The 23,126-nt window shown below is 47.1% G+C and overlaps 1 protein-coding gene across 13 annotated transcripts in view; it reads right to left on the reverse strand.

Annotated features, from left to right (window-relative positions):
- The window catches only part of Pknox2 (PBX/knotted 1 homeobox 2), a 262,954-nt gene that overhangs the window by 104,213 nt on the left and 135,615 nt on the right, over positions 1-23,126 (reverse strand).

Here is a 23,126-nt window from a genome sequence, read left to right on the forward strand (position 1 = left end):
ACCCAGAGCCTCACACATTCTAAGGCAAACCGCTGGCCAATGGACTACATCCCCAGCTCTCTCTTTGCTTCTTTTAAATGCTGAGATCTAGCCTAGAGTGATGGGTGAAAGCCTGAAATTTCAGCACTTGGGAGGCAGAGGCAGGCAGGCCCCTGTGAGTTCAAGGCCAGCCATGGTCTGTATGGCAAGTTCCAGGACAGCCAGGGATACACAGTAAGACTCTGTCTCAAAGAAGGAGGAGGAAGAAGAGGGAAACTTGGTCTCACTATGTTGCCCAGGCTAGCTTTGAATTAGCCTAGGCAGCCCTTGGATTTGTAATCTCTAAGCTCAGCCTCCCATACATAGCTTCAATTGGCTAACGCCCCCATTTTGTATAACTATATACTAGCAAGGGAGGAAGTAGAATGCTTGCTTAGAATGTGTGAGGCCCTGGCTTTGATCACCGGCGCCTCCAAAACCCAAATATTAACAAATGCTAATTTTTAAAAAGAAAAAAAAAGTCCTTCCAGTAACTTTAAAATGAGAAAATAGACCAGAATCGGAGAGACCAAGAACTATAAACTTCAGCTGAAAGGAGAAAAGAAGGAATCTATAGGGAAACAGGCCTGGGGGCAAGATGTCTGCTAGACTAGAGAGGAGAGAATAGACAAGGGAGACCTTCCCTGCTGGAATAAGAAGGGGAAGTTTCTACTTCTCTCTGTGCACAGTTTAACACATTCCTTCTCCTCGGCTCAGGGGCCCCTCTGGCATCTCCTCAGGCTATGGACTAAGGGCAGGAAGGAGAAGTGCTTGCCTGGGGCACAAAGTTCGAGTCACCACAACTGGAGGAATGGAGCAAGGACTGCAACAGTGGCCACATCTCGCCCACTCTCGCTGAGGCTAAAGGGAAATCTGTAGTACTCTCCCCTCTTCATGTATACTTGTATCAAAATACCACATTGTGTCCCATAAACACGTACACATATGTCAATTTCTGAGAGCTTGCCCGCCGTGCATTTGTGTCATTAATTTTTAATTTTCGTTTTAAAAACAATTGCATTAAAATATTATTTCACTTGATTTACTGAGTTTTGACTGTCTCCTTAAATTTCATGTCCAAGTCTAGGCATGAACATATGCCACAGCGTTGCTTGGGGAAGAAGAAGAGGAGGTCACAGCCACAAACGGCACCAACATAGGGAGATTAAAGTCCTGTGAAAGGGGGCCAGAATACTTTCCTAGGTCAGGACCTCCAGGCATAGACAGGACATTTTTGTTCCGAGACTCTTGGGAAGCTGAGCTTCCTGCACTGTGGAAGAAATCTCACGTTTGTCTACTGGGATGTTCACTAGAAAGATGACCACTCCAGAGGGGTGCACACAGGAGACAAGAGATAGCTAGTGCTTCTTAAAGCCCTGCCACCAAGCATCCACCGTGTGCATCCATCAGAAAAGGTGTTCTGCACCCTTAGAGGGTAGGGACAGGAGGCAAATGTGGAATTAAAGCAACATTCCTCAGGGATGAAAACCAGCAGCCTCAAGTGTCACCAAGGGAGGGCAGGGCTCAACCCCAAACCAGTCAGTTCCACTCCCTCTGCAGCTTGCTGCTTCCCTCCAGTGTCCTCTAAACACCAGTATCAAATCGTAGGTCCTCCAATGATGACCTAGTCCCATGCCCTCATTGAAAATAAGGCACATCTTGAGCACATACATGTTTGAAATCTTTTGTAACACAGCCTGTACCTAACTTTCAGGTTTTTATTTCTTACGATTCTCCTTCAGGTGCCAACCGGGTGGAGCTGGCAGGTTACACTGCCATGGTAGGGTCTCAGTATGCCCTGTGCAATTCATGGTGAAACCTCATCCCACAGTGGCGACATGAAAAGGCAGGGACTTGTAGGGAGACACAAGGGCCCCACCCTCATGGGTGGGATCATGCCTATATACAAGGTTAACAGACACTCCCTGGTTCTTCCAATCAAGTGAGCATTATCTACAGAGTGACTCCTCACTGAATCGGCAGACACTTTGGTCTTGAACTTCCGGCCTCTAGAACTGGGAAATGTATATTCTTGTTAATGACCGCCAGGACTAAGATGGCCAAATAGGCCAAAGTGTACACTTCCAGGCCAAACCAGAGACTGATTGTTTTTGTGAACATAGTTTTATTTGAATCTCACCTCACCCATTTGTTAACTATGACTGCTTCCTACTACAGGTCATAGCTACACCCAGTCGTTGAGGCAAATACAGAGCTGAAAAATTGCAAGAGTGAGAAGCCCTAGAATAATTACTGTCTAAGCCTTTGCAGGTCTGCTGACCCTGGTCTAGGTTAGGGCTCAAATACATTCTTCCCTTTCTATATAGCCTCTGCTCCCTGATTCTACCGAGCCTGTGTTCCCAGGCTGGGTCTGCTCTTCCCACACGCTCATAGCTGTTCATTCTGTAAGAACTCAGCTTATATGTTACTTATTCTGTGATGCCTCCTGAATTCTTAAAAAACAAAGAAACAAACAAACAAAAAAACAAAAAACAAACTCGTGCACCTCTTTAAAGCCATGCACATTGTTGGAGTGACCACGTCATTCATTTGTCACACTGGAATAATTTTCGGAATGAAAGAGAGCATGATTATAATCACACAGGCTTCCATTGAGAGCATTCCTGGTGAAGCCGGTCACACGGGCCCATCATCTCTTAGTGCCTGTTTCCTCCTGCCTTCGAAGGACAAAATTGGTTACCTAGCCTAGCTTCCTGCAAGCAGCAGCAAGCTTAAGGAAGGAGAATGGTTGGTTTGGTTTAGTCGTTTGTTTTTTTCTTTTTCTTTTGAGAAAGAGTCTCTCTTTGTAGCCTAGCCTGGACTCAGATCTATCATTTTCCTGCCTTAGCTTCTCATGTACTGGGATTACAGATATACGCCACCCGTCTGGCTTTTTACAGGGAAATGTTGAACCTCGGAGTATACTTGTAGGAAAATACAATAAATGAAAACAAGGTGTCATGGCCCAAGGCTAGACATGACACTTTCTTGGACAGGAGCATGCTGGAATATGAGTGACTGCAGAGTCACTAACCCAGTGGAGAGGAGTTTACAGCAAGTGGCCATCCAGGGCTAGTGTTTATGTTGACAGACATGAGTTGCCTAGAATACAGACCACCATGTGCTTAGGACACCCTGAGTAATGCCTGGCTCCCCTGTAGTTCTTCATCAGCTATCAGCTTCCTCCCAGCCCTGCTAATCCTCTCAGCAGCTTCCCCTCCTGACATCTGGTCTCCTGGAGGCTGGGGCACATGTCCTGCTTTCAGGGTCCCCATAGGCGTCAAAGTACTTGGCTAACGATGGCCAAAGCAGCCACAAGAGCTTGACTGGCTGCTCACTCTGTTAGGAGAGAGCCAATTCAAGGGCTCCAGCTTATTTCTGTGAGCTCTGAGCTGAGGCTGAATGCCCGGTGATGAGAATTTAGATATGCATCTCCCTTCATAAAACTCCAGCACATTCTATAGGCTTCTGCTCACTAAAATGGGAGACAGGAGACAGCAAGGGACAGATGACCCATTTAACATTCTTGGCACTCGCCCATCTGTTCTCTGCTGAACAGCTAGAGACATCTTTTTGAAGTGCAAATCTTATTCTACTATGTCCCCATCCTTTCTGGGCCTCAAACACACTACTGGTTTCCCATTCCTCTTGACAACCCACATTCCTGTGATGTCCATGAAAGTCAATGCACTCTGTCCCTGTCTGTCTCTCCAGCCTCGCCTAGCTGGTTCTCTGTACTTCAGGTAACGCAGTCCTTGGTCCTTCTAAAAGGACGTGCTTCTTTCCACCACAGGGCCTTTGCACAAGCTCTCACATCTTCTGACAGGTGCCCTTCCCTCACCTGCTTTGTTTTCACATCACAGACGAAGGCCCCCTTTCTTCAGGAAGCTCTAGCTCACCCTTCAGACCACATGAGATCCTCTCCCTTCGTGTTTCCTAATCGAGTTGGAGCACTTGGCTTAAGTTTGTAATCACACACTCAGTTGTATGAGACCTGCTTTCCCCAATAGGCTGAAAACTCTGTATGGGCTGAGACCCAGGATTTTTTTTTAATCCACCCAGAGTCCCCAGCATCTGCTAATATTAAAAATATTAGGGGCTGGAATGCAGTTCAGTTGGTACAGTTGTTGCCCGGCATGCATGGAGACCTGGACTCAGTCTCTGGCACTCCATAAACCAGGCTTTCTGGCACACATCCCAGCACTTGAGCGATGAAGGCGGAGGATCAGAAGTTCAAAGCTACCCTCAGCTATACAACCAATAGCCAGTCTCAAGGGGGCAAGGGGGGAGGCGGGAAGTAGTTGACAAGACAGACTCCATTAACAGAAAAAAAAAGCAGAGTAGCCACCTCTGACCTTTTCTCAGATTGACAAAAAAGGTTTCTCCTCTTCCTCTTCTTTCAGTTTTATCTCCTTTCTTACAAAGCTGTCTTGAAAAGCCTAGTGCAGGGAAGGCCACAAAAAGGAGTTAACACAAGTACAAGCACTGGCTGCAAGTTCACAGGTTAAGGCACTAGAACTAGGCAGACCTAGCTGAAGGCAAATGGACCGTGGATGAATAGGGTGAACCGGTACCAACCAGCTGGGACAGGGTTCACAGCCACTCTTGATTCTCTTGTCAGCCTTCCCAGAGCATTGATGGCTCACTGAGGACAGAGAGGAGCCCTCCCCCCACCCCATCTCAGGTCGCCCTCAACTCTCCCTCTCCCTTCTTTTCTGCCATGGTTTGAAAGTTCCCCTGGTACAATTCTTGTGAAATTCAACTGCTATCATCATTCAGTTCTACAAAGTAGGACGTGTAAGGTGCTTAGGGCAGGAGGTCTCTGCTCTCACAACTGGATTCATGGTGCAGTTGGGAGGTTTTGCTTCTTGTTTTTGTTTTGTTGTTTTTGTGGGTTTGTTTTATTTTATTTATTTATTTAGTCACTGGAATGGGTTCCTGCTAAAATGAATGAGTTTGGCTGATTTCTTTCTGACAGGAAAATGTTCTCTTGCCCTTCTGTCTCATGATGATGATCCTAAGAAGACCCTTGCTCCAGGACTTCTCATCCTCCAGAACCGTGAGAGGACATTGGCACACACCATACACAACACACAACACACAACACACACACACACACACACACACACACACACCACATACCACATGCATTACAAACCGCACTCACACAAATACAGACACCATGCATACTATGTATAACAAATACCTAACACACACACACACACACACACACACACACACACACACACACACACACACACAGAGTCCAACATGTAGTATTGTTACCACAATGTACAGGAAAAAGGACTCTTTCATTGTTCCTTCTGTTTCTTCCTTGGCTGACTCATTTCTGGATTAGTGTATTCTTTTACATCCTGCTCCTGCCCCAAACCAAGTTCTTTGAGGCCAGATTCTATGCCTTCCATGTTCTCCAACTCCAGGTACGGGTTTTTCATAAGTGAGAAAGGCTGTAGACTCATGATCCTGCTCAAAGATTAATGTGAAGACTCCTTCCAAAGGTATAAGCCAGAGAGTGGCTTTAAGCTCTGGGTAAGATGTCGCACCAGGAAGCCGCAGGGCACAGTTTCTCCAGCTGTGCAGAAAAAGCATCCTCTTGGGCCCAACACTAAGACCTTTTAAACTCAGGCCACGTGGGGACTGAGAAGCAGTGGCCCCTAGGGAGCAGGGAGCCAGTTAGCTCACCCTCTCATGTCTGGCGAGAGGCATGTCTATAGCCTCTGTGTTCACCTAGGCTTACGTTGCTCCAGCCCAACACCAGGGCAGCCTGGCAGCTGTACTCTTAAGTAAGACTGAGCAAGAAAGCTCCCTCATGTTCCAGCAGGATAAAAACAGACGGCTTTCACCTGACTGGTGCCTCCCTGAGCTGAGGACCACAAGAAGGCTTTTCTGCACTAGGCCAACACATAACAGAGAAGCCAGTGCCCTAGGTAGGTTCTGCAGGCTGCCCGCCCCCACAGGATGGTGAGGCAGCCCACCAGGTCAGGAGCACAGGGATTAATAATGCATCAATTTTAATGCAGGGAGAGGATTTTTTTTTTTTCTGCTTCACAAACAGCAAAGTGAATGTTTGAGCATCCCAGCAGGGGGTTAATGAGGACTCTGATTAGTTATTCGGGTTTCTCCACACTGCCTCCATCCATCCTGCTAGGGAGGAGGACAGACAGGCAGCAGGGAGGGAGGGCTGCTGTGCAGAAGGACTACAATAACATGCGGCTTGTCTCTGAGCAGGTTTCAACAGGAAACCGCAGGCACACTCCACCAGCCGCTCGTCAACACACACACACACACACACACACACACACACACACACAAACACACACACACACACACAAACACACACACACGAACCCAAAACTGGTAAGATCCATGGAGATGAATTAGTCAAGCAAATTGGAAGTCCAGATAGACACGACTCTCCAAGACCCTTCCAAAGAGCAGTGACAGCCACCTACCCTACTCCCAAGACCCAGCCTGCTTGTTTTTCCCTGTTACTCATAGTTCCCTCTCAGTCTTTCTCCAAACCCAATGGAATGTTCTGGGTTTCCCTGAGGAAGGCCAAAGAAACCCCTTCAAGGATGCCCAGGCCCAGCTAATGCTGTCGGTGGAGTGGTGCTTAAGTGCAGTCCTTAATGGAAAATCTGCCCTTAGCCCAGGTGAGTTGCCTGGTACAAGATAGCATAGTGCAGCAAAGCCGTAGAGAAGAAGGCATCTGTGATGGCTCCTGAGAAGGAGTTGGGGGGGGGGGGGCCTTAACAGCACTCCTAGGACTGAAGTTCCGCCTCAATTCCCATCTGTGGGCACTTAACCATGTCTGGGCAATTGTCATGAGGCTTTCAACAAACAACCTGGGTCCCCTCCCGTTGACTCCAGGTCACAGACAATCCTGGTCAGCTAGCCCCTAAAGCACAGAGCACAGGAGAAGGGTAGAGGCATGTGGAGTAGCAACGTGCTCTCCAGGAAACTGCCAGGCCATAGAGTTCCCCACATTTTCTTTTTTCTTTTTTTCTTTCTTTTTTTTTTTTTTCCAGAGCTGGGGACCGAACCCAGGGCCTTGCGTTTGCTAGGCAAGCGCTCTACCACTGAGCTAAATCCCCAACCCCCACATTTTCATCAGAGTTGTTCTGAGTGAAAGCTTGCTGGTTCCCACCCACCCCAGTTACCAAGACTATCTGCTGCAGCCAGGACCCAGATCTGAAACAGCTTTGTGTCACCACAAGCAAATGCCATCACAGAGAGGACCTTTTCCTGCAGGTGTTCTGAGATCAGTGTTTTGAACACCCCAACATGTCTCCTCCTCTGCATGCCCATCTCGTCAATACCAAATTCTAAGAGTACACGCCGAGGCCTTGATCAACTCTTTCCAAGGTCAGAGACAGTCTCTCTGTCACACGGTCAGGCCCCTTGGGTCCTGAGTCTTTTAGGGGACTTGTGAACCACACTGCCACAATGGTTCCAGAGACTACAGAATTGTTCCACATCCACCCAGAGCTATGACAGCCAGCATCAGCTGAAAGTTTTATGTGCCAGCGACAGGGCCCAGCACCTCCCACACAGGGCCCTCGCTCTTCCCTGAGGGTCAGGTATGTCTACAACTGCACAGTGGCACAGTGCTGAGCAGTGAAACTTCCTGCAATGGTGGAACTCTTCAATCTCTGCTCGCCCATGCGTGTGGCTATGCTGTAACCAAAACTTTGCATTTCTATTTACTTTCCAGCTTTAGTTAGATATACAGGTGGCCAGCAGTGCCTATATCAGTACAGATTGAGAGAGTCAGGCTGGTCACGTGCTCAACGTCACACAGTTGGCACAGAGCAGGACCAGGATTTGAACCTTGTTTGTTCCTTAGGCTCACTCACTTTTCCCATGAGATTGCCTTGGAGGCATCATTAACCAAGCACATGAAGACCTTAAGGACAGGACATAAAGTTCAACCCACAAGACAGTGACTTGCTCACTAACATCAAGTCTGTGAAACGCAAGCATGCCTCCAGGGGAAGACGAGTAAGACTCGGGTTTCTGGTCTCCAAGCTGCTTCTAACTTTGGACATACCGGACCCTCAGGGAAGAGTGAGGATGGGAACCTGGATGGAGTCAGATGCCACCTGGGTCTCCCACAGCAGCAACGGGACCTCACCTCGGGCACTATCCACTGCCATCCTGCCTGCTCTTACTGTGTTTGAACAATGGTATAAACTCAACCATCTTTCTCTTCTTTTTTCATCTCCTACTGGGGATGCATGCCGCCAGTTCTTCCAAAATACATGGTAAATACCCTCTCCTTCCCATCCCACTGTGTGTGTCCCAAAGCCTATGGGTTCACCCTGCTCTGTAGCCTCATTCAACCTCCTCAGAACCACCTGTTCCTGGCCTCTGTGCTTCTGTGTCTGCTGTCCCCTCTTCCTAGACGGCCCCTTTCTACTTAGTCTCCTGAGACCACTACCTACAGCCCTGGGTCAGGTGACACTCCCTGGAAGCTGTGTTGAAGTCCCCTTACCTTGGGCAGTGGATAACCTCCAATCCAGCTCTCTCATGGCCTCGGGCACCTGGGTGATTCTGCTTGCCTTTCTGAGTAGATTCTACTTGCCCTACTGAGTAGCAAACTCGAGAGGTTCCCTCCCCACAGTGCCCTCTGAGGTACTTCGGTGTTTCTTGTGCCACATACGCCTTCAGTGTGTGTGGCACGAGATGGAGGTGGTGGTGGGGTGTCCAGGTCTATGCAATCACCTTCTGCTCAGCCCCCACCCCCTACACACTCCCTCTCTCACCATGGGGTAGCTTGCATTCCTGATTTACCTCACAGCCTGCTCTCCTGAGGCACAGCAGGGAGACTTCCCACAGAACCTGGCTGGCTTCTCAGCATGAACTCTGACAGCCTCACAGATATTTCAAAACAGCCTGCTGTAGCCTCAACCAGAGCAGGCTTGGCCCTGTGGCCTCCAAACTGGCCTCTCTCTTTTCTTCCGCCCTTCCCAATCTGCATCTCCACCGGATGTTTCATAAAGGATCACAGTCAGGCACTGGGTCACAGGGAAGCTTGTTCCCACCTGGCAGTGAGTGCGGTACGTGGGCCTGACTCAATCCCACTCCACGTTCCGCCTCTTTGAATGTGGTGCCCTTCACACAGATGCATCTGACCCTGGCCACTCTCCCATGGGCTCAGGGAGGTCAGGCCCTGTTGCCCACTTTACATCATGGGGGGCATTGAGAGTCGGGTGATGGGGGTGACCCATCTAAACTAAAATGCTTGATGCTCAGTTCAGATCCAGGCATCCTGATTCTAAACTCAGCTGATTGAATAACAGCATTGTCAAAAATCTCTATCAAAAAAAATTTAAGCCAAGCATGTTGGCACCGAGTTCTAATCCTGGTGCTGGGGAATCTGAGGAAGGAGGAGTATTCAAGGCTAGCAAGACACCACTGCAAATATCAGGGATGGACAAAATGGGAGAGGGGAAAATATGCAAGAAATATTTGAGTAATTTTTTTTTACTTTGTTTTATGTCTCAACACAGAGTCTTGCTGTGTAAACCAGGTTGGCCTTGAACTCTCAATCCTCCTATGTCAGCACCCCACCCCCACCCCGAGGTGGGATTACAGATGGGCACCACTCCATCCAGCTAAAACAGTTTGTATTAAAAGATTGCAGAAAGGCTGGAGAAATGGCTCCACGGTTAAGAGCACTGACTGCTCTTCCAGAGGTCCTGAGTTCAATTCCCAGCAACCACATGGTGGCTCACAACCATCTGTGATGGGATGCTCTCTTCTGAAGTGTCTGAAGAGAACTACAGTGTACTAACATATAAATAAAAAATAAACAAATCTTTTTTAAAAAAGATTGCAGAAGATGCACAGGTTTAGAGTAAGAACTGAGAGATTTCTCTGAAGGTGTGCTGAGCTCAAGGATTCAGGGGAACCCTGGGTAGAGCAGAACACTTGAAATAGACTAGGGCTCTACTGTACATCTGAGTTCACTGTACTATCTGGTTGCTTATTTGCCTGATATTCCCCCAAAACTGGCTTTTTTTTTTTAACCTTTTCTCCTCTATAAGAAATACATAAGTACATAACCTTCTCTGCATCTGTGCTTCTGCTGTTTGGACCAGACTTCTACCGCAACTCAAATGTATCCATCTCCCTCTTGGATCACCCTGGATCCCCAGGGCACAGATGGCCTCTTTTTGGCTTTGGATTCTCACAGAACTCATACATCCCAAGATTCTAACTGTCTCATTTTACCTAGGGCTACTACGGCAGTTCAGCAGTTTTTGTGTCTGCCCCCTCCTAAGGCAGGGACAGATCTGGTTCACGTCTGTGTCACTCACAGTATCTAGTATTGTGCCTTGGGCGTAAGAGCTGATCAAAAAATATTAGTGGGTGAATTTTTCACTGCTAACTGTGTTCCTAAGGGGGCTTGGTAAAGAGCATAAGGCTTTAGCCTCTGTTTTCTTAGTGGTGAGTGTAAAATGTAGGGGCATCACACCTTGGCCACAAACCTTCATCTTCAAGTCTGAGCTTTACCATGATTTGAAAGCTATTGTACTGAAGATTCAAGAAGGGGCCTTATACACACAAGGCAGGACCATTGCAAGTGCAGTAGGACAGTCAAAAGACCAGAATGAGCCAGAGCCTGAAAACATCTTTGAACACACACCCCTCCCTTCTTTCTCCAGTAGAAAACAATACTTGAAGCAAAATGAAAAGAGACACAAGAGCTTGAGGCGGCCTCAGCCAGGGCAAACATCGGAGGGTACCAGATAACAACCAGAAGGAAAACACATGCTTTAACTCCCGCTTTCCTTTGTGTTTTCCAAGGACAACAATCATCAAACCAGAAGGATGATCTCAAAAGAGTTCAAGTTTAAGCAAGGTGAGAGGATGATAAACTACATTTCCCAGCTTTAAATAGGCTCAAGGCTGAAGACAGCATCAACTTCCTTCTTAGGGTGGGGAGAACTGACTGGTAGAGCTGGGGGAGCCACTGTTACCTGTGAGCCCATGAGAGAAAAACTGTTGGACACAGACTAGGTCTCTGTTTTCACAACAAACATCAGATTCTGGAAGCCACCAAACGGTGTTTGGTGTTAATTGCGAACAAAAGCTCTACATTGGATGGACTTCTTATGAAAGAAGGGACAATCAATGAGCAGAGTGGCTTCATTGGAAAGCAATCATAGAAGACTAAATTATTCCCCCCACCCCCAAACACACACACACACACAGTCACACACTCACTCACACACATTCATTCACACACACAGTCACACACACATACTCACACTCACAACACACACACACACACACACACTCACACACAATTAAAAGAAAAAAGAAAAGGCTGGGAATGTCTTGATTTCTGCAAGAAATATATCAGTGTTGCATGATGTCCTTCTGAATGGATGGGGAAGGAATGTTGGATGGGAGGATAGGCAAGCAAAGTGTTAGCCAGCAGAGTGACTCTCTCCCCTGCAGACGAGGCTCTGAAACCCAGTCCAGTCTGAAGTGGGCAGCTGTGTGCCCTGGAGCAGTGATCTGTAGCACTGTGAAAGGCACAGGTATCACCCAGACACCAGAAGGTCTGGTTACGCCATCTAAAGAGAAGTGATGGAGAAAAAGTTTATGAGACAGGCATGTAAGGTAGAGAGCTAGTTGTGATGTTAGACAGAGATGGATATAAATTTATGCTGTCAGAATGAAACAGGAAGTGTACAAGCTGGCGCTAAAGCAATTTGTGATGGAAAAAAGTGAAGCTGAGCTGAAGATTCAACAGGTAGCAGCCAGACACTGCTCGGGGTGTGCCTGTGTGTGTGTGTGTGTGTGTGTGTGTGAAAACATCCACAATCCTTTCTTCTAGCTTTTGAAATGCACAGTGCATGATGTTGCTATAGTCACATTGTCACGGAACAGAACAGCACACCATAGCATCTTCCTCCTAGCCCAGGTCCTTATCCTTCCAGATTTATAAATGCTTACTTCACAAGAGGAACATGGACGGGACAGAGCACATCTGTGAAGAAAGTCTGATGCTAGAAGGAGGCAGAGATCCCTAGGAAGTTAACTTTAATTCATTTTTGAATAGCTGTTGAATAGAATAGTTGGGTTTCCACCAGGCTGTCCTGACATTAGGTCTAAGACGGAAGGCTGGCAATAACAGAGAGACAAATATCCCCTTTGTGTGAGGGGTTTCCACCAGTGAGATCTGTCCTGGGATGGGAGATCTGCCTTTACCAGGAGTCATTCATTAGAAAGAGACTGGAAGCTGCCTGTTGCCGACACCTCCACTGTGGCAGGTTAATGCAATTGACCTACAAGGTCCCTTCGAGCTCTAGGACATTATGAGACCCCTGACTGAGCAAGATGTTTCTGATTGGGGCACAGCCTCCCTAGAGTCCTGTGAATAGATTACAGAGGTCACCATTTCCTTCACCAGTACCATAAATCTCATCCCTCATTCTGGGGAATGCTCCTGGGAGAGATTGTGGTGGCCATGACATGTGGCATTTGGAAAAGAGCCAACATTCTTCCTCATGCTTTTCACAGAGACACCCTGCCCCCACATTTCTGGAAGAATATGGCTTCCTCTTAATCACCCTCTGTCCAACTCAGACACAAGCCGCACAGCTGATCCACAAGGAACTTGCAGCAAGAAGCAGTAAGAGGAGACCTAGGAAAACTTGCTCATGTCAAATGGCCTCTCAGGGCCATATGACACCTACAGAGACAATTAGTAGCTGTGAGGATTCCATTTCCAATCTTTTCTGTGTTATGGGCCACACTGCTCCTCTGTCTCAAATCTAACATCCCCCACATTGTCCTTTGGGTGTTTTCACTTAGTGATAGAATTTTCGTCTCCATGTGGAAGGACACTCACCCTACCACCCTCATTGCACTCTGTGCTAGACTGTGGTGAGGTATGTCCTGTGCTGAGGTGTTCCTCCATGGTAGAACAAGCTCCTTGAGGGTGAAAAGGGTTCCTTTTGCCTACTATTAGCCTGAGTAACAGAGGCAAGATGGCAGCCAAAACAGCCTTGAACTGGCTGTTCCAGCATTCTAGCTCTGGCTGGACCCAACGTTTCTGGGTCTTTTCTTTGTAGAGAGAAAAATGAATCCAGCAGTATTTCTCCAATGCCCGTTCAGGCTCATTGTCTTACGATTTCTGTCAAGAAATCTTGTTGAAAGGTATTTCCTCCCATACATTCTGCCTTCATGTCTGGGTCTTTATTGATGTTTTGTTTGTTTATTTTGTTTTCGTTTTTTTGAGGCGCCATCTCATGTGGTATAGGCTGGCTTTGAACTATGTAGCTGAGGGTGGTCTTGAACTTTTGATCCTCTTTCCTCCCACTCCCAAATGGTAAGATTATGGTGAGTACCCCCTTAGTCAGTTAGTCTGAGTCCTTCTGTGCAATCATTCCATTAACCACCCACCTACCTATTTATCCATCCTTTCTCACTTCTAATAAACATTTATTGAATATTGTTTTTGTGCTAGGTTATCAAGACTGCTAAGATATATACATTGCTCTTAAAGAAAACAGTGTGGTAAGCTTAGGGGACATGGGCATGAAAAAATGCTTAATCTGGGGTGTCTGTAGCAGTTAGGAAGCTAAACAGGGCTTGTTGGACAGGGAGTGGTGGTAGAACACATGTGATTTGAAAGTAAAGGAGAAAATAGTTAGGGTTACAATTTTAAGTGGGGATTGGTATTGAGAGGGAGGGAGGAGTGGGGTAGGTTAACTAAAGCTAAGAATGCATGAATAAATGTTATGGAAACCCTTTCTCTGTAAGCTAGTCAAAAAACATAATTGGAAAAGAACAAGGGAGCTTGAGCACAGATATCATACTCCCCCTGGTTGACACAGGGGAATAAAAATAAAATAAGTAAATAAATAGTTCTACATAGGTGTGAGATAGCTCTCTACGAGTTGATGATCCCGAAAGCCCCACAGCCCTAACATAACACAGGCCACTGCCATTGCTGTGGTTGCTCACCGGAATCAGATAGCAAATTCCCACTATTGAAGACACAACACACTTGGTTGTAAGACAGAGAAATCGAGCTGGAACTGATGTGCAAGTTTCCTCCTAGCTAGATTTCATAATGTAGGAAGATGCTATATAGGCTTGTAGAGGAGAAAGGAAGTCAGTAGAGTCACCCAGCCTTGAACGGAATGCTACTATAGTAACCTGCAGAGCAGGGTACGTCCATTGGAGCAGTGCTGGCATGAATGTTCCTGAGGTAACCAACTGCTTTCTGGTTGGATTTGAGGCTTGCTCCACAGGAAAGAATTATGCCTTCTAAGTGTAAACATGGTCAAAAGCCCATGGCTTGGGAGGTTATAGGCCATGGCATGACAGGGGGGTGAGTTTCTACTACGGCCATCTTCCCAAGAGGACAAGGATAAATACTGACATTCATATTCACAGATTGGTGCTGCTCTCAACCCTGGCCAAACACTAGTTGTGGGCAGCAGGTAATGCAGACACCCTTAAATGGTCAAAATGCTAAGAATAAGTGACACAGAGCACTCAGTCCTAAATGGGACGTCTATATGGACCTCATCTGTCCCCAAGGCTCAGGTAATGTTGTAGGAGAGGGTGGGAAAAATGGAGGATGGGAAGGTGTGCTGTGAAGGGTGTCTGCTGAAGAGGACATTGTCATTACACTCATGAACTCACTGCAGCTCTGGTTACTCACACAAGATCGAGCCAACACGAGCAGTAATTGGGCTCAGTGGATTAAAACAAAACAAACAAAAGCAAAGAAATAAAGAAACATATTGTTAGGTGTCTGGGGGAAAGTAAGAGGGGAGTAGATATGATAAAGTTGCATTGTATACATGTATGAAATTGCCAAGGAAGACAATATACAAAGTGATAGAAACCTTATCACATGTAATGTACTCTTGTAGAGATTGGTGTAACATATGCTGGGTACACAGGAAAGATACTAGTGGGGAAAAAAGACCCTCACCATGCTGTGCCCCATCCTATGACTTACAGGCCTCAAATCCTTTCCCTCAGTAGATTTTCCCAATACTGCTATGAAAGTAGGAATATGTGAATTATGGAATCAGAGGGCAGGGAAGCCCATGGTCAGATGTAGAAAGAGCCCTGGGCCCCTCCATTAGACACCCCAGGGTCTCTAAGGTCCAGACTCTGCATTTCCAAACTGCTCCCCTCGCCCTGCCCCCATTGCAGCGGCAACACTCCGCAAGTCATTTATTCCTCCATAACATTTGCTCGAAGGAACGTTACTGCTGAATTATAGCCGGGCCCATTATCTCACAATAACTGTCTGGGAAATGTTAATGTTAATGCATGGATCATGCAGAATGCCACATTAGGGGTTTTATGGTGGACATAACATTTTTATGAACTTTTTCTCGGGTAGCACCAGCCTTTGATGGAAAGAAAGGGGAAAAAAAGAGAAAGTATGAAGCAGAAAAGAAAAACCAGCCCAGGAAAAGCAGTTCTGGGAACAGATGTGGCACTGGACAGACCGAAGGCTGCCCCTTTCCGACAGCTGACCCCCAGGGGCAAGTCTGCTCTGACAGGACTGGGGTAGGGGTGTGCATGCGCGAATATCTTTAGAGTTAGGTATTTGTGAGCAGGGACCAACCAGCCAAATTGGCAACTGGTGGGAGACAGGGTCTGCTGGGCAGACCCATAAAACCTCTCAGCCTTTCAGCCACCTGCCGCTGGCTGGGCATTTAGTGCCAATGAAGGCGGAGGGGGGTAGGGAGGGGTGCAGGTGGAGGAGTGCAGCTCTGTCGAGTGGCTGCCACACCTCTTGACTAAAAGGAGGGGCCTCTGGCAGAGCTGGTTTAGGGGCTCGCCTTGGGGAACAGCAGCTAATGGCTTAAAGAGATTTTAATTTATGCCATTAAAAAAAGAAAAGGAAAAACACAATCTTGAGAATGGCAGTATTTTACACCTGGCTTTTAAAAGGCCCAATAAAGACCATGTTTAGCATTTTATACCCTTTCTCAAAACTAACGATCTTTGGTTCTCATCTCAGACATATTTTAGGTGAGCTTGTATCTCCTTCCTGCTGAAAGTTCTTTCAGGAAGGCTGGATTTACAGCTCTGTTCTTTACCTGCCCTGGGCTCCAATTTAAGTCTCCTAATCACAGTGCTTCGATCAGCTCATCTCTCTCTCCCCAACTCCTGCCGTTCCCCTCAGTGCTGCTCCTGCCATTTGTCTTCCAAGCCAGAGTGCTGCTGTCTGGCTCCAGACCCTGCATTCTGGCCATTTTCAAGGCAAGGTGAGGGTAGTCAGAAGCTTTGGGTCCAGACTCTCCCACTTACTAGCTTAGAAAACTTGACCATTTTTTAAAAAAATCTGAATTATCACATAATTGAATATAAATTAAACATTGCCAGGTACAGTTGATTTATTCCCTGTGCAGAAACCCAAAATCAAAAGTGCTCTAAAATCTGAGCTATTTGGAGGACCCATATCATACTAGAAGTGGGAAACCCCTTACTTGGCATGTAACAGGTCGTAGTCAAAATGCTTGCACACTATAGATACTGTATGACATTACTTCCAGGGTATATGCATAAGGTGCACATGAAACTCAAAGGCGTGCCATGTTTAAGGGAGCCAAATCCAGCTGTAAAATACTTGCCCAACAAGCATGAGGCCCTGAGTTTGAATTCCTGGCACCCACTTAAAAAGTCAAGTGTGATAGTCAATCCCTGTCATCCCACCCTGGGAGGTGGAGACAGGGAATGTTCTAGATCTCACTGACGAGCCCCCTGGCAAAACCATGAGCTCCAGGGTGAGTGTGAGACCCTTTCTCAAAAAAGTAAGGTGGAAGGGGCTCGAGACCCCAAAAGTACAACAATGCCAAGCAACCAGAGCTTCCAGGGACTAAGCCACTACCTAAAGACTATACATGGACTGACCCTGGACTCTGACCCCATAGGTAGCAATGAATATCCTAGTAAGAGCACCAGTGGAAGGGGAAGCCCTGGGTCCTGCTAAGACTGAACCCCCAGTGAACTAGTCTATGGGGAGAGGGCGGCAATGGGGGGAGGGTTGGGAAGGGAACACCCATAAGGAAGGGGAGGGGGGAGGGGGATGTTTGCCCGGAAACCGGGAAAGGGAATAACACTCGAAATGTATATAAGAAATACTCAAGTTAATAAAAAAAAAAAAAAAGAAACTTCTTAACTGTGAGCCCCTGTAAAATAAATAAAAATAAAAACAAATCATATATTCTAACATGAAAAAAAAAAAAGTAAGGTGGAGTACGATAGAAGACACCCGACACGGACTTCTGGCCTTCTACACCCATGCATGTATATACACGGGCGTGCTCTCACACACGTGTGCACGCACACGAATACATACAAATGCTTGCAGCACACAAGGAATCGTGTTTATAATTGAGTTTCATCTCTACCTCATGGCACATGCCAGTATTAAAATTAAACAAATAATAAACAAAGCCAGCTGAAATCTGGAAACATTTCGGTCCTAAGCTTTCAGACTCTCAACTCTTTCTTAAGGCTACCATGTCCTCCCACACTCTCAGCAGTCTACGTGTTATGTTGACTGAGTGATGCCCCACACTGGGATGACAGCTCCATGGGGACAAGGTACCTTGTGTCTCCTTCACCGTTTGATTGCTAATACCCAAATCAGTATACAGTACAGGGCATATATGCATGAATGAATGAGTACCTCTATTTCCCAACGCTCACCCCCAACAACTTCCAGGTATTTGCCCTGAGACTTTCTGGGGGAGGAATATCATATAAGTAGGTTTATGGGACTTTTCAGCTTGTTTAACATAGTGTTGACTTTGAGATGCATATGGATTTAGCTCCAACCCTCACTTCCTTTCTTCCAGTATGAAATCCTGATGTACCTGGGCCAGGTGTCGGGCTTTAGAGCTCGCCTTTCCAAACACCCCCTCCTGTGCCTCCCAGGCTGCTCCCCTCCTTCCTGGGCTGCCACACGTGCTGGCTCCTGGGGACCCCCTGCCATATGTTTCATTCCAGCTCTAAACTGCATGCTAATTGTTCTGAATGAACAGCTCCAGCTGGAAAAGCAGGCAGGCCGATTACAGACCTTAAGATAACACCCAGCTTCCCGTAAGCCAGGGGGTTTCCAGCGAAGGAGACTGGAAAATCTTCAAGGCCAGAACTGAGCGAGACAGACCCCCTGGGACACAGTCTGGTGTCTAGGGCATCATCATTTCTTGGTCTCTACCCAAGTAGACCTATTTTAAGGCTACCATGCCTGAAGCTCTCACCTCACTAAAGAGGGCTGTTCTAGAATTTTTTGCAACATCCTGTATTTCAAAGAAGCCCCTGGGGATTCAATTCACCTGCACTGTGTCCTAGTCACTTTTTACTTATATGAAATCACCTGCATCTATGTGAGGAAAATGGGGGACCGGAGTGATAGAGGAGGAGACAGTCTTGCAGTGGGTGAGAAAATAAGTTCCTCTCTATTTGCTTCGCCAACATACAACAAACAGAATGTCTTTCTTACAAACAATCTATTTTTCAGTAGTATGAGGGATGTATTTTCTATACGTATAGATACACACACACACACACACACACACACACACACACACAACTGTTAGAGGGGTTGAAACAGGGTCTCTCTATGTTGTCCCTGCTCTCTTGGAAAGCCCTACATGAGCCAGCCAGGCTTACCTCAAATGCACAGAGATCTGCCTGCCTCTACCTCCTGAATGCTGAGACTAAAGGCCTGTGTCACCATGCTTGGGCCTATTTTTATTTATTTATAGAATTTTTATTACTATAGGAGGTCAGTGAGTGCTCTACTTGTGGAGTCAATGGTCTCCTTCCAACTTTATGAAGGCCCCAGGGATTGAGCTTAGATACTCAGGCTTTTGCAGCAAGCCCCTGTTTTCTGTTTCCCTGACACATGATTTCATTGTATAACCAGGCCGACACTCCTGCTTCAGCCTCCCAAGTGCAGCAGCCTCCCTGGCCTAGGTAGTATCTGTTCTGTATTATTTTCAGATTACCTGCTAATTCCATCGCCAGTTCAGTGAAGTGGACACAGCTTCGTCCTCCATTTCTGCCAACATTTCCCGAAAAGAGGAGAAACACTAGAGAGACAATTTTGACAAAAAGGGAGGATCCATGTGATGGTGTCATGAGGCTAGGCCATGTGGAATTGGAAGGATTCCTGAAGGCCATGATTCAAGGCCTTAGGAGCTCACCACCCACATACCCCCATCCCAGGGCAGTTCAGGCTCACATAGGGTGTACCCCTCCAGTTCTATCCATTTCTATTCAGGAGCCTGCTGTGGCATGGAGATCTGGGGCAGTAATCAAGAATTCTGAGTCTGACCCACAAGTGCCAACTCTGCCATCAATTAGCAGTGAAACCCCAGGCATATCATAGTCTATCCACCCACTGTAAAAACAAGGGTTGTGCAAAGCTTGATCTACACTACCCTCAGGATGACTAGAGAGTCCTAAGAAACAAATGTGGAAAGACTCTGGAAGCAGAAAAGCAGAATAAGCTTAAAGGTGAAGAATTCAAATTGCATTTATTTCCAGGGCCTAGGGTACCTCTTAACCAGCTGGGCTTACGGTTCTCAAAGTTGGGAGAACCATGTGTTTCTCACCTGGTTCTCTGCAGGTAGAGCTGCTGTGGAAGTGGCTGGCTCTTTTTTGACCAGCTGATCTGAGATCTGAAACAGAGTCCCTCCTCCATCTCTGCAGGTAGGAGTCAGGAAGGACAGATAGAATGCTTAATGTGTGTGTGTGTGTGTGTGTGTGTGTGTGTGTGTGTGTGTGTGTGTGTGTGTGTGTGTGTTACGGTAGGGGGTCAGACTCTACGAGGTTTTCAAAAACTCAGGTATCCCCCATGTTTTCTGGCTTCCCAGGAGGGTGTGGAGCAGGGAATTCAGAACTGCCCTTGGTGTAGCATGATGACAGAGAAGGTGCTCATCAGGTGCTGGGGAGGCAGGAGACCCATAGCTCCTGGTGATACAGTGGAGATGGAGACAGTGACACTCCCCCCAATCTGCCTCAATCCCCTAGACTTCATCCTCCACTGGAACATGGAATGGTCTATAGTTTCCTAATCTAGGCTTCCCCTGAGTCAAACAAGCCAGAGATTGAATTCTTCCCTAAGGGCCTGCAAGTTCAGTTAAGGTACAAAACAGTCACACTGCTGGTGGCAAGGAGGGACCAGTGGTCAGCAGGTACGACAGCTGAAACCCTCACCTCTACCAACATCAGAGAGTACTGCCAGCTGGTTTGTGATCAGGCATGACCTTGGTTACTTAGCAGATGGCGAGGGGTGGGGATAGCTCGTGGGCAGAAGTGACCGGTTCTGTGCATCTCTCAAGCCCTAAGCTTCCAGGTCTGGAGACCAAATATGGCCCTCCTAGCTACACCATCCTCCCTGGGCTTTCCTTGCCTACGATGCTTTTGTTCTCCCTGCCGGCATAATGTCTACTTCAAGGTCCAGCTCTGATGTCACCTTCTCTGTGAGTGCTCCCTGGATGTCCTCCAGGCAGCACAGCCACCCCCAGCTCTGGATTCTCCTGGCAGGCAAAAGAGCTAAATTGCCAAGACTGTTCTCAGCTCACCATCAAGTTCCAAGCTCCTTGTACTTGCACACAGTGGGTGCTTAGTCAATGGTGACTCAGGGGGCAGTGCATCCTTTCCTGGCTTCAAGAAACCAATACCCAGCAAATGAGAGCTGGAGAGATGGCTGGGCCTCCTGAAGGTAACTGGGCAATCACTCTCTTCCCCAACAGCCTCTCACTGTCTGCCTCGTGCCCAAACTGAGTCCACTAAACCCAAACTGTCCCCTTATCAACGATGAGACAATAGATGATCTTTTGACATTTCCAAGGCTGTTTGGAAGAGGGAAAGATAATATGTAATAAATTCATATATTTCTGTGTGTTTCTTGGCTCTGGCAGCTAAAATTTCCATCTCTTTATGCAGGAGTCCTGGGGAGCTGAAATCCTTGATAATGCCAAACAATTCAACACTTTACACTCTCTTTACTTTGTCTGCACCACAGAAAAAATACCGATTTGATGCTACCAACTGTGGGAAGTGAGAGATGCCTTACTCCTGCATGTAGGAATCTATTCCCTTTGGCGGTTACGAGTTTAGGGTCCTAAGCCAAGGCAGAGGGCAATCTGGTACTCCTTGCTCCTTGGGCTGCAGGACCTTGTACACTTGGACTGTCTTTCTGTTCTTCTGCATGCGCTGCTCTGTTCTTGCACAGACAACTTCCAGCAGCAAGCGGCAGCGGCGGCAGATCAGAACCTCTGATCAGAGGTGCAAATAGCATTTCCTGAGCCCAGCATCAGCCAGGGCCCTGGAGGTTACAAAGCTGCCGCCTTCCAGCTCAGACTTTCAACTTGGGGCAACACATCTCAGCCTGGGGCTGATATAAGAATGTATCACCAGCACCTTTGTTTCTAGAAGAGGAGGCTGGGGACAGAGGCCAAGACTTGCCCAGAGCCACACTGCAATCTTGCTGGCTCTTAAAGCCCCTGCTTCCAACATGTAGCCCGGAAATTTGCTTATTTGTCTAATCACCTTTGATAAATGAGAGGTGGTTTACCTAGTAAAGGGCAAATGTGGAGAAAGGAGAGAACTGAGTTCCACAAGTTGTCCTCTGACCTCCACATGTATGCTACAACACTACCCATCCTGCCCCAATGGATTAGTGTAATAAATCTTAAATAAAATACTAGCTGCTATTATTATTTTATCATCATCATCATCACCACCACCACCACCACCACCACCACCACAACCACCACCACAATGTTGGAAATAGAACCCAAGTCCTTGTATATGATAGGCAAAAACTCTACTACTAAGCCAAACCCACAACTTACTATTATTCTAGTGGAGAAGGAAGGATAAAAGGTCTGTACAAAGTCTCCTATCTCACTCCAGTCCAACTTTGTTCCCTCCAAAAGATACTATTCTATACTCCGGTTGTGAGCCATTCACCTTAGTTTCTTTTCTGCTCCTATCCCCTCCCCCACCTCCACAATGCAGTGGATGGCTTCAGAGGACAGCACTAGCTGCCAGTTGTCATCCTGTTTCTCCCTGGAGAGAGAGCCAGGCAGGGAGCAGAGGACAGTGCCCTTGACCTAGACCATTGGTGTAGAGCTTTGTGGAGTGTCAGCCTTTTGCATAGGAGAGTCATCTGTCTCCTGGGCCCACCACCAGCTCATATCCTGCACAGTAAGTACTATGAGAAGGTTCAGAAACCAGAAGAGAGAATGAAAAAGACCTTCCGGGTTTGTGTCACGGCTTTTAGGGAGTCCCTTGCTCTCTCCAGGATTAGAACACAAGTCCAGCAAGCCATGCAGGAATATCCTCAGACTCCAAGTGGGATATAAGGAGTTAGTCAGGACAGTAACTCCAGCCTTCGACCAGTGGCATTTGTAAAAGCCTATGTCACCTATTGTTCACAACAGTCCTTTGAGGCCAGCATGACCAGTGTTGTTAGCAGTATTTAACTGATAACTAGTTTGAGACCAGAGATGTTGCACAGCAAACCCAAGGTCCTCAGTAGGTGAGGGCAGCAAGGATCTAAGCTTCCTTATCCTGATTCCTAGCCAAGCCCACCTTCATGCTACCAATGGTTCTCCCAAGGACCTCAGTCATCTCTGATTCACAGGGAGGGACCCAAGTGCCTCCAATGCTATATTTCATGTCAAAGAAGATGGGAAAACAAAACCAAACCAACCAAACAACAACAACAAGAACCAACCAAACAAAGCACGACACAGTGTGTGTGGGTAAGCTGAGAGTGTGACTCCAAACATGTTAGCGTCGGTTTCTTGCACTCTCATATGATGGCCGATGGCCAGACTGGGTCTGAGAAAGGAACGGAAGAGGACTATCCCACAGGTAATCCACATGGGTTGATAAAACCCCGAGAATGTGTCAGAGGTTGAGAACTGTAATCTGAGACCAAACATAGGACTGCTAACGGCCCTGAAGCTCAGCTTCTATTCAGTCATTTGGGCAAATGCATCCACTCTCATAATAAATCTTGGCTCTCGGGTATTCATCCAGCATCACTCGTTCGTTCTAATTAT

The sequence above is a fragment of the Rattus norvegicus genome, chromosome 8 (genome assembly GCF_021556685.1).
Source record: "Rattus norvegicus strain SHRSP/BbbUtx chromosome 8, alternate assembly SHRSP_T2T, whole genome shotgun sequence".
Lineage (NCBI taxonomy): Eukaryota > Metazoa > Chordata > Mammalia > Rodentia > Muridae > Rattus > Rattus norvegicus.